The 13,830-nt window shown below is 43.3% G+C and overlaps 1 long non-coding RNA gene across 1 annotated transcript; it reads left to right on the forward strand.

Annotated features, from left to right (window-relative positions):
• The first annotated feature begins 9,991 nt into the window (after positions 1 to 9,991).
• Positions 9,992 to 12,110, forward strand: LOC116780172. The gene is made up of 2 exons (XR_004354365.1): positions 9,992 to 10,025; positions 11,101 to 12,110. It is a non-coding gene; the product is annotated as an uncharacterized LOC116780172 (long non-coding RNA).
• The last annotated feature ends 1,720 nt before the right edge of the window (positions 12,111 to 13,830 follow it).

The raw sequence follows: 13,830 nt of genomic DNA on the forward strand, positions 1-13,830 counted from the left end.
GGAGAGGTAAATGCAGCAGTGGGAGATCACAACCACCGACTCAGCTGAAAATCTTTCCAACTCTCTTGTGCAGAAATTCTCTCCAGGCTTCAGCCCAAGTTTTCTGAATTCCTCAAAATTCACTGAATTGTCTACTTTGGGCAATTTAGTTTGTATTTTTTTTCTATCCAAATTCTGGCAATTACCACATTGTGGTTCTTCTGGCCCCTCTGCAATCTCCAGGAGAGGCTAAGGCAACAGCAGGAGCAGGCACAGTGGGTGGTGAGGGCAGCATATGCCCAGGGAAGCGAACAACTGAGGCACTTTGATGAACTAAGGCAAGTAAAGCAGCATCAGGAATTCCAAGAGTTGGAAACTCACTGGCTGTTTTTCTTATATTAATTGTCCTATTATAGTTTGTCTTTCAGGGTGAATCTCTGGCTATTGTTGAGGTTTCACTGGTTGGAAAAATACTCTGTTTGTGACAGTTACAGGTTTTTTAGCTTATTTTAAAAGTAACTTGCTGGGTGTTTGGTCATGTTTTGTTTTGTGCGTACAGGTCTTCTGGTTTTATGTGTATTATAGCTCAAAAGACATTTAGGGACAGCAAGAGAAGTTGAAGGAAGAACACTTACACAGACCAAAGGTCTGAGACTTTAAAGACTTGCTTTTCATAAAAGACAGTGACTACTGGGCTGGAACAGGAAGGACCGATTGATTTATTTGCATTTACATGGCACCCCTGGAGTGAGGTTGTATTTTCTGATGCTGCCCTAAGCACCTGCTGCGTTGTTGTGGAAAGGTACTATGTTATTTAAGTGTTTTGTTTCTCTCGAGTCTTTTTCTCCCCAGGTATTGAACCTAAAACTGAGTGAGGCAGAGCAGCACAGGCAACGCCAGGAGGAGCTGGAGCATTTGCATAAGGAAGAGGGCCGGGAAAGATTGTGTTGCCTTTTTCCAATCCAGGAAGAACTGCTGCAGTTTAAGAAGCAGATTGATCTCAATTACAGACACAAAGACTTGCTGAAAATAGATCTTTCTACATGTGGTAATGGAGGCAACCAAACCTATGGACCGGCGTCAGGACTCATTCCCACCATGAGTGAGCTGGAGGCTCTAGAGTTGTTCTTAACTTTGGTTGTCATTCCTTCATAAAGCTTCCAGTAGTTTTTTTCAAAGGCAGCTTGTTATGAGGCTGTTACAGATGTCACAGAAACATTTTTAGATATTCATCCTATAAAGCAGCTAATTTAAAAGAAGAACTTTTTTTCTAGGGCACTTCAGCTGTTCTCTTGAAAATGGTTGATAAAAATGTATGAGGATTTCTACAGGAGAAAGATTCAAATTAAAATACTGTAAACTCTTGATGCTGTAAAGTTCCTTTCTGAGACAGCCATGGAAACAGGGTGGTTCATAAATTGTTAAATACTGAACATCTTATGATTCTCCCATACCCATAAGCTTTTTTACAGTAACTAGGTTTCCTTGAAATTTTTTTCCCCTATGTAAAGTAGGGGAGACAAGTCTTTAAAAATAAAACACTGTGATAAAGATAATTCTCTGTTCCAGCTTATCACAGCTGTCTTTCTGCAGAGGATGCAGTCTAGGTGTGTTATTAAGTTCTGTTTTTCAAGATCTTATAAGATTTAGTAACATACTAACGTTATTTACAAATATCATGACCAATGTTTTGTACAAATAAAGGAGATGGAGATATTTTCACCAAAGAGGACAAAATGTGCAGTTGGCTCCCAGATTTTCTGAAGATTAAGGATTCAAAGACTCCTTGCTCTTGCTCTCGGGCCACAAACAGTGGAATAAAAGATTAATGGTATGTTACACCCCATGTTTCTTCATAGAGAGGTTTCCCTACTCAAGTAGATGTGCCAATACTGTACAAGCACCGCAGAGAATGTGAAGGTTGGTGTCCTGAATGGAGGAAGAAACAGTATGGATCTTTGTTTCCTTCAGCATTGCTGAAGAGTGTTCTAAAATTGAAAATGTACAAAATATACCAGTAGACAATAAGAAAGGGTATATAGAATTGTTACAGTGACAATTAAATGCTGTTTATTTCTTTCAGGAATAATGAATCAGAGAGAAACAGAATGCCATTTTAAGTCAGGGAAAATATTAACTTGGCCCAAAGCAGTTTATTTACATTTGGCTTTTTTATCTGAATACTCACCAAAGTGTCAGTTACTTCTTTTGTACCAAGTTTCTCATGCTTTATTTTTTTTTTTACTTCTCCTGCTTTTAATCACCGAGCTTGCAAACCTATTATGTTCAGGAAAAAAACTCCCATCAAATTAAAGCATGTTTGCACTCTCATTTTTCCAGGGGAAGCCAGTCGCTCACACCTACTGTTTAAGCATGTTTCCCGGTCAGCCAGACCCACTTTGAGGGCAGTGATGGTTAAAAAAAATAATTATAATTAAAAATACCTTCTAGTTACAGCCTCTACCTTTAGCTTTCCTGAGTACTGTATAGTTATATACTTATATTTGGATAGTTCCCAAATATTTTGGGGAAGACCCTGGAGTTGGTGACTGCTGTAAGTAGCTTTTATTTAGATGGGGATTTGAGCAACCTGGTCTAGTGGAAGGTGTCCCTGCCCAGGCAGAGGTATTGGAGCTAGATGAGCTAATTTAAGGTCCCTTCCAGCCCAAATCATTCCATATTCTGGAGTCTCAGTGGCTGCGGCAAAACGTGGCAATTCAAGTAGAACTTCAGAGCTTGGACTTTGTGCTGAATAGGGGCCACATGCAGAGAGTAAGATTGGTTACCTGCAGTAATTAGGCACAATTAATAGAGTTTGCTCAGAAAGCATTTTGCACATACAGAATGGTTAGCAGCAATGACTAATTTTGGATATAAACCTAGAATTAAAAAAAAAAAACCACAAAAAAACCACAGTGCACTTAAACCAACACCTTAGAAGACTTTGTAAGATGTGAAAAACCTGATTTTCTTGTTTTGTTGAAAAAATAGAGTGTAATTGTTAAAGAGCAGAAAGCCAGCTTTGATTTGATAGTGGAAATATCACAGGACTCAAGCAAACTGCTGTGTAAAGTCAGGGCTTTTTTTTAAAAAAAAAGTGTTAGTTGTATGAATTAATCATGGTTTACAGACAGAAAACTGTGGAAGCTTTGCTTAAATGAGGTCTTATCAGTGGTATGTTTTTGCAGCAGCCTGCTTTTCTTTTGAAGTAAATGACTATCTGGGCATATTAAGTGATACATTTAAAAAATAATTTAATTGCATTTAATTAGCTGACAATGGTCACGTGATGAGTAACCGCATTTTCTCTACTGAATTCATAAAGTCAGTAAATGTTAATTTGTTACTCGTCGCCACACAGTTCCCTTTTCATATAGAGATTTTTGACCTTGGAGTTTCAGGGGCACCAATGGAATTGCTTTTGGTCCCTCTGGGTGTCTCTGTGTTCAGCAATGGTGCTCAGTCCACCTGTAGCACAGCAGCAGGGGCAAAAGCCTCTCAGCTCTTCCTGTGAGACAAGCTGCCATCAGTCCTCAGCCCTCTCTTTTTATGTGGGAGAAAAAAACTGCTTTCAGAGTGAGCGGTGAGGGAAGGATGCTTTCAAACTTTGGAATGGTTGGGATTTTGCTGGTTTCCTAAGCCTGCCTTCCTGGAGCCTGCCCACCACCTGAGCTGTTTGGTCTCTGCCTCACAGCTCCCAGTTCTGAAGGGACTCTCCCATTTTGATCCACTGATTTCCTCCTAGCACCACCTTCCAAGTTGTCCCACAAGCCCTTGGAAGTTTCTTTTCATTCTTTCTCTACATCAATACTAGGCAGTTCTCTGTGGCTCACAGATGTGCCCAGGGAAGCTGTCAGAGGTGTGTCACAGGCCTGAAAGGCTTCTTGGACGTACCAGAGCATTGCAGCAGCAGGCTGACGTGTGTGCAGCTGGTTTGTTGCTTGGCTTTGCCCACTTTTTTTTAACAATCCTAAACTTTGGAGGCCCACGTCCCACCTTGTTTTGTGGTGAACTTGTGAGGAAGAAGCTATATGAATTTATTTCCTGAGACTTCGTTTGCAGCAAGGCTGAGGTGTGGTTTTTTATTCTGTAAGCCCTACAACCTGCTGGTTGTTAGCCATGCAGTAAACAGGGAAAATGACAGGCTTTCAAATATAGGCAACTACACTGCATATTGAATGCAATTATTCATCAATATAATCTAAATATATTGATATATAATTTCACTCCTGTGCTGTTTTCCAAGTCCCCGCTGTCACAACAACTCAAAAGGGGGCATGATGTTCATTATAAATTCTCGTCAGGCTGAATAAAGCACCAGACCACATGTCCGTGAACTCCTATGCTCATCTGAGTTTGACAGCGTGAGAAAAAGAGCCAGGGAGACTTATCCACTTCCTTTCATAGTTTAGCTGGTGCACACCTTATACAAAAGAGATTTTTCAAGCTGTTCGTGCCATACTGTTTGGACTTTTGCAGTCAGCCCTTTCGAGCCCTCCAAGAAGTGAGTAGGGTATGTGAGTTGATGCAGGCACACTGAGTATAATTCTCAAGGGAGAAAAGGAAGTTGGCTCGGCACAGCACTGCCCACCTCCTCAGAACCCTCTCTTCCAATCACAATTTTCCTGTTCCAAGAGTCAGAACATTTGAGACAAAATGTGCTTGTGCCTGGTCTTCCACAATAGGTGATCCTGATAAGGTATTATGTTGTCATGCACAACACTAGTGTTTCACTATTCTAGTAAAGCAAATAGTTAAAAACATGGAGCTTTATAATATCCTGTGAGATTTTTAAAGGGGATCTTCATTTTTACGTCTCTTGAAGAACTTCTGGCCTGAAGGGTGAAACATGCAATAAACACCACAGGTCACCAATATGAGGAAAGCTACTTGGTTTACCTGGAATCATAGAGTCATAGAATGCTTTGAATAATAGAATGGTTTGGGATTGAAGGGATGTTAAAGACCTTTTCGTTCCAACCCTTCTGCCATGGAAAGGGACATCTTCCACTAGCCTAGGTTGCTCCAAGCCCTGTCCAACCTGGTCTTGAACACTCCCAGGAAAGGGACAGCCACAGCTTCTTTGGGCAACCTGTGCCAGTGTCTCACCACCCTTACAGTAAAGAATTTCTTCCTAATATCTAATCTGAACCTGCCCTCTCTCAGTTTCCCTTATTCCATCATTACATGCCCTTGTTAGAAGTCCCTCTCCAGCTCTCTTGTAGCCCCTTTAGGAACTAGAAGGAACTCTAAGGTCTACCAGAGGCTTCTCTTCTCCAGACGGAACAAGAGCAATTGTCTCAGCTGATCCTCACAGCAGAGGTGCTCTAGCCTTCTGATCATCTCAGTGGCCTCCTCTGGACTTGCTCCAACATGTCAATGTCCTTCCTGTGCTTGGGGCCCCAGAGCTGGGTGCAGTGTCCCAAATGGGGTCTCACCAGAGCGAAGCAGAGGGGCAGAGTCACCCCCATCATCCTGTTGCCCACACTACAGGGGATGCAGCCCAGGACATAGTTGGCTTTCTGGACTGCAATCACAGCTTTGTTGAACCCGATGAGGTTCCCATGGGCCCCTTCTTGAGCTTGTCCAGGTCCCTCAGAACAGCATCCCGTTCCTCAGACGGATCAACTGCTCAGCTTGTTGTCACCTGCAAACTTGCTGAGGGTGCGCTCAATCCCACTAAGTCCTTGATGAATTTATTAAATAGCACTGGTCCCAGTAGGGACCCCTGAGGGACATCACTTGTCACCAATGTCCGTTGTGAAACTAAGACATTGACCACTACCCTCTGGATGTGTGTGTACAACCAATTCCTTATCCACTGAAAAGTCCACCCATCAAATCTGTCTTTCTCCCATTTAGAGCAAAGGAAGCTGTGGGTGACAGTGTCAAAGGCCTTTGACAGAACTCCAGAGAGATGACATTTGTAGCCTTTCCCTTGTCCACTGGTGTAGTCATTCCACTGTAGAAGGCCACCAGGTTGTTCAAGTTGGATTTTTCCTTGATGAAGGTGTGCTGGTTGGCCAGCTGAGCACCCCTCCCTCCTCCTGGGAGCACGTTCTTGACATCCAGGCTCTCGTGAGATGCTCAGATGTATCTCACAGGATGACTATGGAGTGCACAACACTTACTTGGTCAGAGAGGTCAGCACAGGCTCCGTGCCAGGAGCACACGGCAGAACAGTGACTGCCTGTTCAGTCACAGTGCTTGCTGCTTGCTGCAGGGAGGTGGCAAAGCTGCAAACTTCTCACTTTGTCACACCGGCCAGCCTTCTCTGTGGCCTGAATGATCTGTGGTAGGCATTGTGAAGAAACATAAGAAACAAAAAGCAATGTGCTAAATGTTATTACTTCTTCCTCCTTCAACTGCTTTCAGTAATTTCTTCCCACTCTCCAACAAAAGGATCACCCAAAATACAAACTTAATGTGTCTGAAAACAGTTTCCAAAGTTTTAAAAACAACTCATATATTTTTTGCTGGGTTTGGGCGTTTTTTGGTTGGTTGGTTCATTTCAATTTCATTGTTTATTCAGTTTTTTGAAACACACCTGCAAGATCAATATGTATTATTAGTGCCCATACAAGCAGTGTTTCTGGTATTATCGCTTTCTCCTCTCCCCAGTTTGATGCACCTTTTCCTTTCTTACTGCCCTTTTTTTATAATACTCCTTTCTACATTAATGCATAGGTCTTTTTCCTCCCACTGATTAAATGAACTCCAGTTGGTTGCACCTTCAGGTGGCATCTCTCCTCTGACTGTACATTATCAAACTGTATGTTTTTCACTAATGCCTTAGGCAGAAATTGTGTTGGGCACAATTGGATTTTTTTTCCTTTCTCGTGATGAATGCCTGATCAGTCTTTCACTCACAATGCCGCAGGAAACATCACCTTGATGCTTGTTCAGAAGGTCTTCCATCACCACAGCTGCAGTAGGATTTCCTGAGTGAGAAGGCGCTGCTGGAATGGCCCTGGGGGCCCGTGGCTGATGGTGGGGCATGGAGGTCAGGGAAAAGCACCAGAAGGGGGAGAAAGCAACACTCAGAGACTTTGCCAGGGAAATAGCAATTTATTTCTTTTTTCTTGGCTAAGGAGTTCCTGGAGCCCCGTTAGTGCCGCTGCCGGGGTGGCCTCTTGGTGGGCTGGGAAGAATTCTGGAGTCTGGAGGCTCTCCTCTTTCGGCCACGCCGGCGCTTTCTAGGTGAATGTTTCCTGCCCTGGCCAGGAGCAGAGGGGCTGAAGCCCTGACTAGATGGACCTGGCACCACCACCACCTGCCCTGGCTCCTCCTGGGGCTGGTCCTGCTCTGAGAATATGGACATAGAAGGGGGGCAGCTGGGACTCCCTTGAAGGCTGGTCTCTGATGTACCAGCTTCCTCCTCCACGTCAGAGCCTGTGGGGCCACTGGCCAGAATCACCTCCTGGGAGCCAGTGCAGCTGGAGTTGCTGGAGGTGATGCTGGCATGATAGAAGCACAGTAGCCTCTGGGCCTCCTCACTGCACTGGCCTGAAATTACATCAATGATGCCATGGACAAGCGATGTTGTGTGCCCGTTGAGGAGAGGTTCCAGCACCTCGACCAAGACTTCTGCATCTGGACCACAGACACAGAGGCCATGCAGGATGGAGCCCTCTGCAGCCTCTGCTCGCCACCACTGGTCCTGATAGACTGCTGCCAGCCTCCGGCGCAACCAGGGCAGCACAGGGTCCAGCAGTTGCTGTTGCCTTCGGAAAAGTTCTGCCCAGACCTCAGGCAGAAGGCCACCCATGAACTCTGGCCCTGCAGACCTCTGCTCAGATGGGGACAATGTCCCCTCTGGAGAAGACAGAGGGGACACAATGGGGTCATCAGAGCTGTTTTCAGCCAGGTGGAAAGGAGCACTCCCTGCCTGGCTATTGTTCTCTCTTGTCTCTTCTGGAGCTGTGATGGCAAACTGTAGATAGTCCCGTTCACTCCGCTCAGAAAACCTGACAGTCTCTATAGGTCTGCTGCAGAGTGGGCACCCTGGATTTGTTTTTGCCCACCGCAGGATGCAGCTCAGGCAGAATTGGTCATGGCAAGGCAGAGCAGAAGCCACATCATTCCGAGTGTTGTGACAGATGGGGCAGCTCCAGTTCGTCCCTGTGGCCATATCTAGTTGCTGTAGCAGCGGGGGGAGAGCTGAGGACCAGGAGTTGCTCCCATGTGCAGGCACGCTCAGCTGAAGTCCAGGCTTGAGCTAGACTGGCTCTGCTGGTGCCCAAATATTAGCAGTGAGGGATGTGATATCACAATCCACCACTCAGTGATGTCATCCTTCTCCACCACCCAGTGATACCTCAGTGGAACATCTGACCCTGCATTCCCTTCACACCTCCACACACCCCTTTGGGGCTACTGCAGCTCCACTTTCCACCTTTTCTTGTCACTCATGTCTTTGATTCATCACTGCTGTTTCATGCCAGTCATCAAGGCCCTAACTGTGTCTCCGGTTTAAATAGCAGTTCATCGTCACATTTCTGTGGACATCCATGTGATTTTTTAGACAAGTTTTGATTCCTTATTTTAAGCAGGATTTATGTTTATGGATCTGCTGATCCACACTCAGTTTGATTTTTGCTTTTGTCTCGCTAAGCATTTCAACACTCTTATGAAGCCACAGTTGTTTCTGGCATGAAGTCCTGGAGGAAACATGCTTCTGGAAAAGTTGATGTGAGAAGGTAAAGGTGAGTATGAGATTATCCCTCACCACCAAGGTCCTTGAAAAAAAGCACTGAAAGAGTTCCACCTCAACCTGTTAAGTTTTAATGCTTTTGACCGTACAGTTGTCAGTGAATTGCATGTCTTTTCCTTGTCAATACTCAACAGACTCCTCACACTTAAATGAGGTTTTCATACTGTCCATGAAGGTGTGTGGGTCTAGCCATAGATATCAAGGCTTTCCATTGCTTCAGCTTATTTGCAAGCATTAGAAGTCATTTGTAAATGAAATGTAAAATAGGTGGAACAAGTAATGAGAAAGACGCCAAAGCTATATAAATTGCTATTTCTCTATCTGCTTGGCACAGAAATTCTCAGTGTTACTGTGTGAGACTGTTTTCCTTTGGGAAGAGGAGCTGTTGAGTCTAGAATGTGACACTTATAGCTCTTGGCGGTGGCTGGATAAACAATCCCAGAATCCTGGAATTGTTGCAGTTGGAAAGGACCTTTAAAAGTCATCTAGTTCAACCCCCCTGCAATGAGCAGGAACATCATCAACCAGATCAGGTTGCTCAGAGGCTCATTCAGCCTGACTTTGACTGTTTCCTGGGATGGGGCAGCCACCAGCTCTCTGGGCCACCTGTGGCAGTCTTACTACCCTCATTGTAAAAAACATCTTCCTTATGTCTAATCTAAATTGATCCTCCTTCGGCTTAAAACCATTACCCCCTGTTCTCTCACACTAGGCTCTGCTTAGCTCAATAAAATACTCAACAAAGCTTAGCAGGTCTGGAGGGCTGAGTGCTCAGGCTTAAGAGTCAAAAAATTAGATGAGGAGTCACCAGGATTTCAGCAGAAAATGCCTTCAGTTCCTGAAGCATCTGCCAAAGGGCTGAGCTTTCACCAAGTTCCTTAGGATCTGTTAGGGAAATAATCTGAAAGATTCTTGACCAAATCCAGGATTCTCAGGAAAAGTAGTTAAAAGATGTACAGTGTGGGAGCAATAGAGTCCTTTTGATAGAGGAGACCAGGTCAAACACTAGAAAAATAATGACCTGAAGGAATACATGTTCAGCTGACATTCATGAGAGTCACATATACAGCCTGGCTCCCTTCACAGAGGCCTTTGGCCAAACCTTTCTATACTCATTTCTACATTAGAATGATGGGACTTTAGCTGTATTTCTTCCACATTCTTTCCCCCCTACTTTCCTTAGAAGTATAGAATTAGGAAAACAATAACAAATACGAAAGTTACCTTTCCTGATAAAGTGAACACCACAACGAAACAAGTCTCTTGCTCTGCTTCAATCTTCTCCCTCTTTACCCTACAGGAATTCTTTCAGTTCATGATTCAACTGGGCCAGGTGGGCAGTAAAAATTAGTGCTAGGGAGGTGTTTCTCAGTAAATGTATGCTTGCTTTTATATCTGAAAATTAGTGTAAAGGGGAGTGATTACTACAAAAGCTCTTCTCAAAAACACGGACAGTTGGGTAGATAGGTAGGTGAGTAGGTGGGTAGGTAGGCAGATAGATGGACAGGCAGACGGACAGACAGACATTAGAGATATATATATACACACAACATTAGAGTTGTATATGTAATCAAGACAGAGATCCAATGGCTAGGTCTAAAAGGAAAAAGTATAAAAATCATACAATAACATTGCATGTTATCATGAAAGAAATAAGCAGTATTTCAGGAAAGTAGTAAAGCTGTGATTAGACTTGGGGCAAATGAACACTTGTGCTAATATGTAGATACTCCAACAGGAAAATTTAACAGATGGTAGAGGGCTGCATTATTTAAATACTTTATCTGTTTTGCTTTCCCAACTCACTGGTTCTTATTCACACCTTCCTCAAAATTCATTAATCTGACACCACTGAAATAAATGGAGTCGACTGAACTCTTCATGGGGAGAACCTGTCACTAATGACTGATGTAACACAACTCAAAATGATTTAATTTTGTTTACTTAGTCAGATACTTTTCTAATAGATTTGGTCTAGCGGACCTAAGGTTCCTTTTGCAAATCTTTTTTGTGCTCCTGAAACTGTCTTGGTTGATCAGCAACATTTTTTATTCCACTGAAAAATAAATTAGAAGTAAAATACTTCCTCTTACCATTTAAGTTAAAACATGACATTACGTGTGCAATTTTAAATCAGACAGTTCAAAATGAGCAGGTAAAAGCCTAGTGCAGCAACAGCATTTTCATGTGCTTTAACAGGCTCCAAAAGAGTTGCCCTTGCATACAGGCAAACTTAAATGTAAAAGAGACAGCTGCAGTGTATCACAAAGAAAATATTCTTTACCACTTTCTCTTTTTCCTTCATAAGAGCATTCTAAGGCCCCACACCTTTGATCTGGTGAAGGGAATCAATGCCATATACAACTAAGACTGCTAACTGAAGTCATGACAAATTAATTCCCTGTTAGAGGTGCTGAAATTGATTTTCGACACCCCAGCCTGTGAAGCGAGATTGGTCACTTGAGAAAGCAGCAGTGGTAGCAGTAAAATCAGTAGCATGTGACAAAGAGGGTGCAATGATTTAGCAAGTTCTGTATTTAAAATGGATTGTTGGAATCAAAAAAGGCTTAAATGTGCTTTGGATTCCATGGCTCTGTAGGAATGTACGAGGAATGCGAACAAACTCCTTGCTCCAAGATACCTAGAGGAAAATGCTTTTTGGAGTTTCTGTGCACACCCCCCCACATGTACAGAGGTATTGTCCAAGATGAAAATAACTGCAAATGGTTATGTGAATTAGGTGCTGATTGTCCAAACGCAGGCAGACCTTTTTTTTTTAGCGATCCTGCCACTTTCACGGTCATTTGCATTGCAACAGCCAAAATAGAAGGATATAAATTTTGCATCTGACCTCTGATGACTGCAAATAATCAGAGTTTCTGATAAAATAAAGCAGAGTCACTGGTCATGCTAACAAAACATTGCAGTTCCCCTTTGAGCCTTGTAGCATCTGTTCCTTAACACAAATGGACTTGCTGCTGCTGGCAAGCAACATGTTGGAAGTGGTTAACACAAACAGATCGAGATACCACTCACCACATGCCCCATCAGACTAGCAGGAGATATATAATCTGTCCTCCAGGCTCTCATATCCTCAGTATATATGTATTTTGTCAGAAACTGACAGAAGACCTAATTTAAACCACATCTTGTTATTTTTTTAGTAGCTTAGGGAAGGGAAAGCAAGTAAAAAATGTTGGGGAGAAAATATCCATAAGCTCTGTCTAGGATCTCTGGATTAGTTTTCCCTATTGCCTAGCAGCAAACTGTAATCCAACATGAAGCATGGAAGAATGTCTGTAGGATGTTCCCTGAGAAAACTCCTGACAACTAGTTCATCCGTAATAAGAAGTGAAAAGGGATATTTTTCCCTATTACTTGCTGGTACTATCCTTCTCTCATATATAAAAGTGATACAGAATATTACAGAATAAAAAATCCAAATAAATAAATGTACCTTGGTTCTCTTCTCTTCTCTGGTGCTGTTCTAGCTATGCTTAATGAAATATTACTTTACTTGTTGTTAATTAGTAAATGACTCCTAATTTTCTGCATCACATGCAATTTTACATGCAACAGAAGCTCTCTCAGCATGCCCTTTTCTAATATATGAATGTCTAAACAACAGATATCAGGCCCAGTGTTTCCCATTGTGAATATTCATCACAAGGAAATACAAGAAAGTCAGTTAAATCAAATGCCCATCTACAAGGACTTTTTGATACTAAGAGAGCAACAGAAGCTGCAGCCAACAGCAGAAAAATCAATGGAGCAAGCATTGAGATGTTTTCTGTCAAACACATCCTAAAATAATGTGCAGAATTGTGGTTGCATTAACTAGACAGACAATGGACTTACGTATATGTGCTTTATAACATGGCACAAAGGCAAGACCTACTTGAATCACACTGAATGAAGCAGTTGATATTCCTCACTCCAGGATATGACAATATAGAATCACAGAATCATTTTGGTTGGAAAAGACCCTTAAGATCAAGTCCAACCATAAACTGAAAATCCAAGCGCAAATCCAGTTATTTAAACCTTATGGCTTTTTATTTAAACCTTCCCTCCTTCAGGAAGGGAAAATGCATTACTTTCAAAGGTACAGGACAAATGCTTATGCCAAGCACGAGGTTCTGACAGCAAAACAATGAAGGAAATGTCTGGCGACATGTGGGGTACAATAGGAGCCTGTCCTGGGATGTCTTCTGTTTACCTAGTGGGCAACAGGCAAAGCGAAGGAGAGCCATGTGAGGTTTGCTAAACTGGGGAAGAGGAGGAGAGGTCAGTCAATATGTGCAAGAGCAGGCTGCCATCTTCAGGGACCAGAATAGAGGAGAGGAATGAGTTAAAAAAAGATCCCATTAAATTCAGCAAGGATGAAAAGCCAGAATGAGAGCAGAGATTATCCCTTCCAGCTCAGCACTTGTCAGACCACAAATAGGTCTTCTATCCAGGGACCCACATCCAGGTCCTGACCCACAAGTCAGGACAGATGTTGGGAAAACAGAACAAGTTCAAGGGAGGCCACCAAGACAGTGGGGCTGGAGCACTAAGCTGCGAGGTGAGGCTGTGGGTCCAGGCCTGGTTCAGTCTGGAGCTGAGACAGCTGTAGGACATCTGAAAGCACCTTGAGGCTATAGGGATGGGATTGAGAGGCAGAGGCCAGGCTCCTCATGGAGCTGCCTGGCAGGAGATGATAAAGTGGCATCAGCTGAAACTAGAGAGGCTTGGGTTGGAGGTAAGGAAAAGCTTTTTCCCCACAAGGACAAGAGTGAGGGCCCCGAGAGGTTGTGCTGTCTTGGAGGATTTCAAACCTCAACTGCCTAAAGTCCTGGGCAACGTGGTCTGTGCAGATGAATGTCTCTGCTTTGAGCAGAAAGCAGAAGATCTCCTGATCTGCCTTCTAGCCTGAATTATTCCTCAATTCTAAGAGAAGAAAAGGGAAGGGATAACTCAGACTGCGTTATCTTGTGGTGATAACGCTGTGCACCAGCACGCATTATAGGCCGTGCCACATCCTTATTTAGCGTCATGGCAGGCTGCTGCTTCATAACCTTTGCCTTGGCAACACCGTCTGACACGAGATATTCCCAGTAACGATATTCCCAGTTTACAGACAGCCTCAGGGAGAA

Source organism: Chiroxiphia lanceolata, chromosome Z (genome assembly GCF_009829145.1).
Source record: "Chiroxiphia lanceolata isolate bChiLan1 chromosome Z, bChiLan1.pri, whole genome shotgun sequence".
Lineage (NCBI taxonomy): Eukaryota > Metazoa > Chordata > Aves > Passeriformes > Pipridae > Chiroxiphia > Chiroxiphia lanceolata.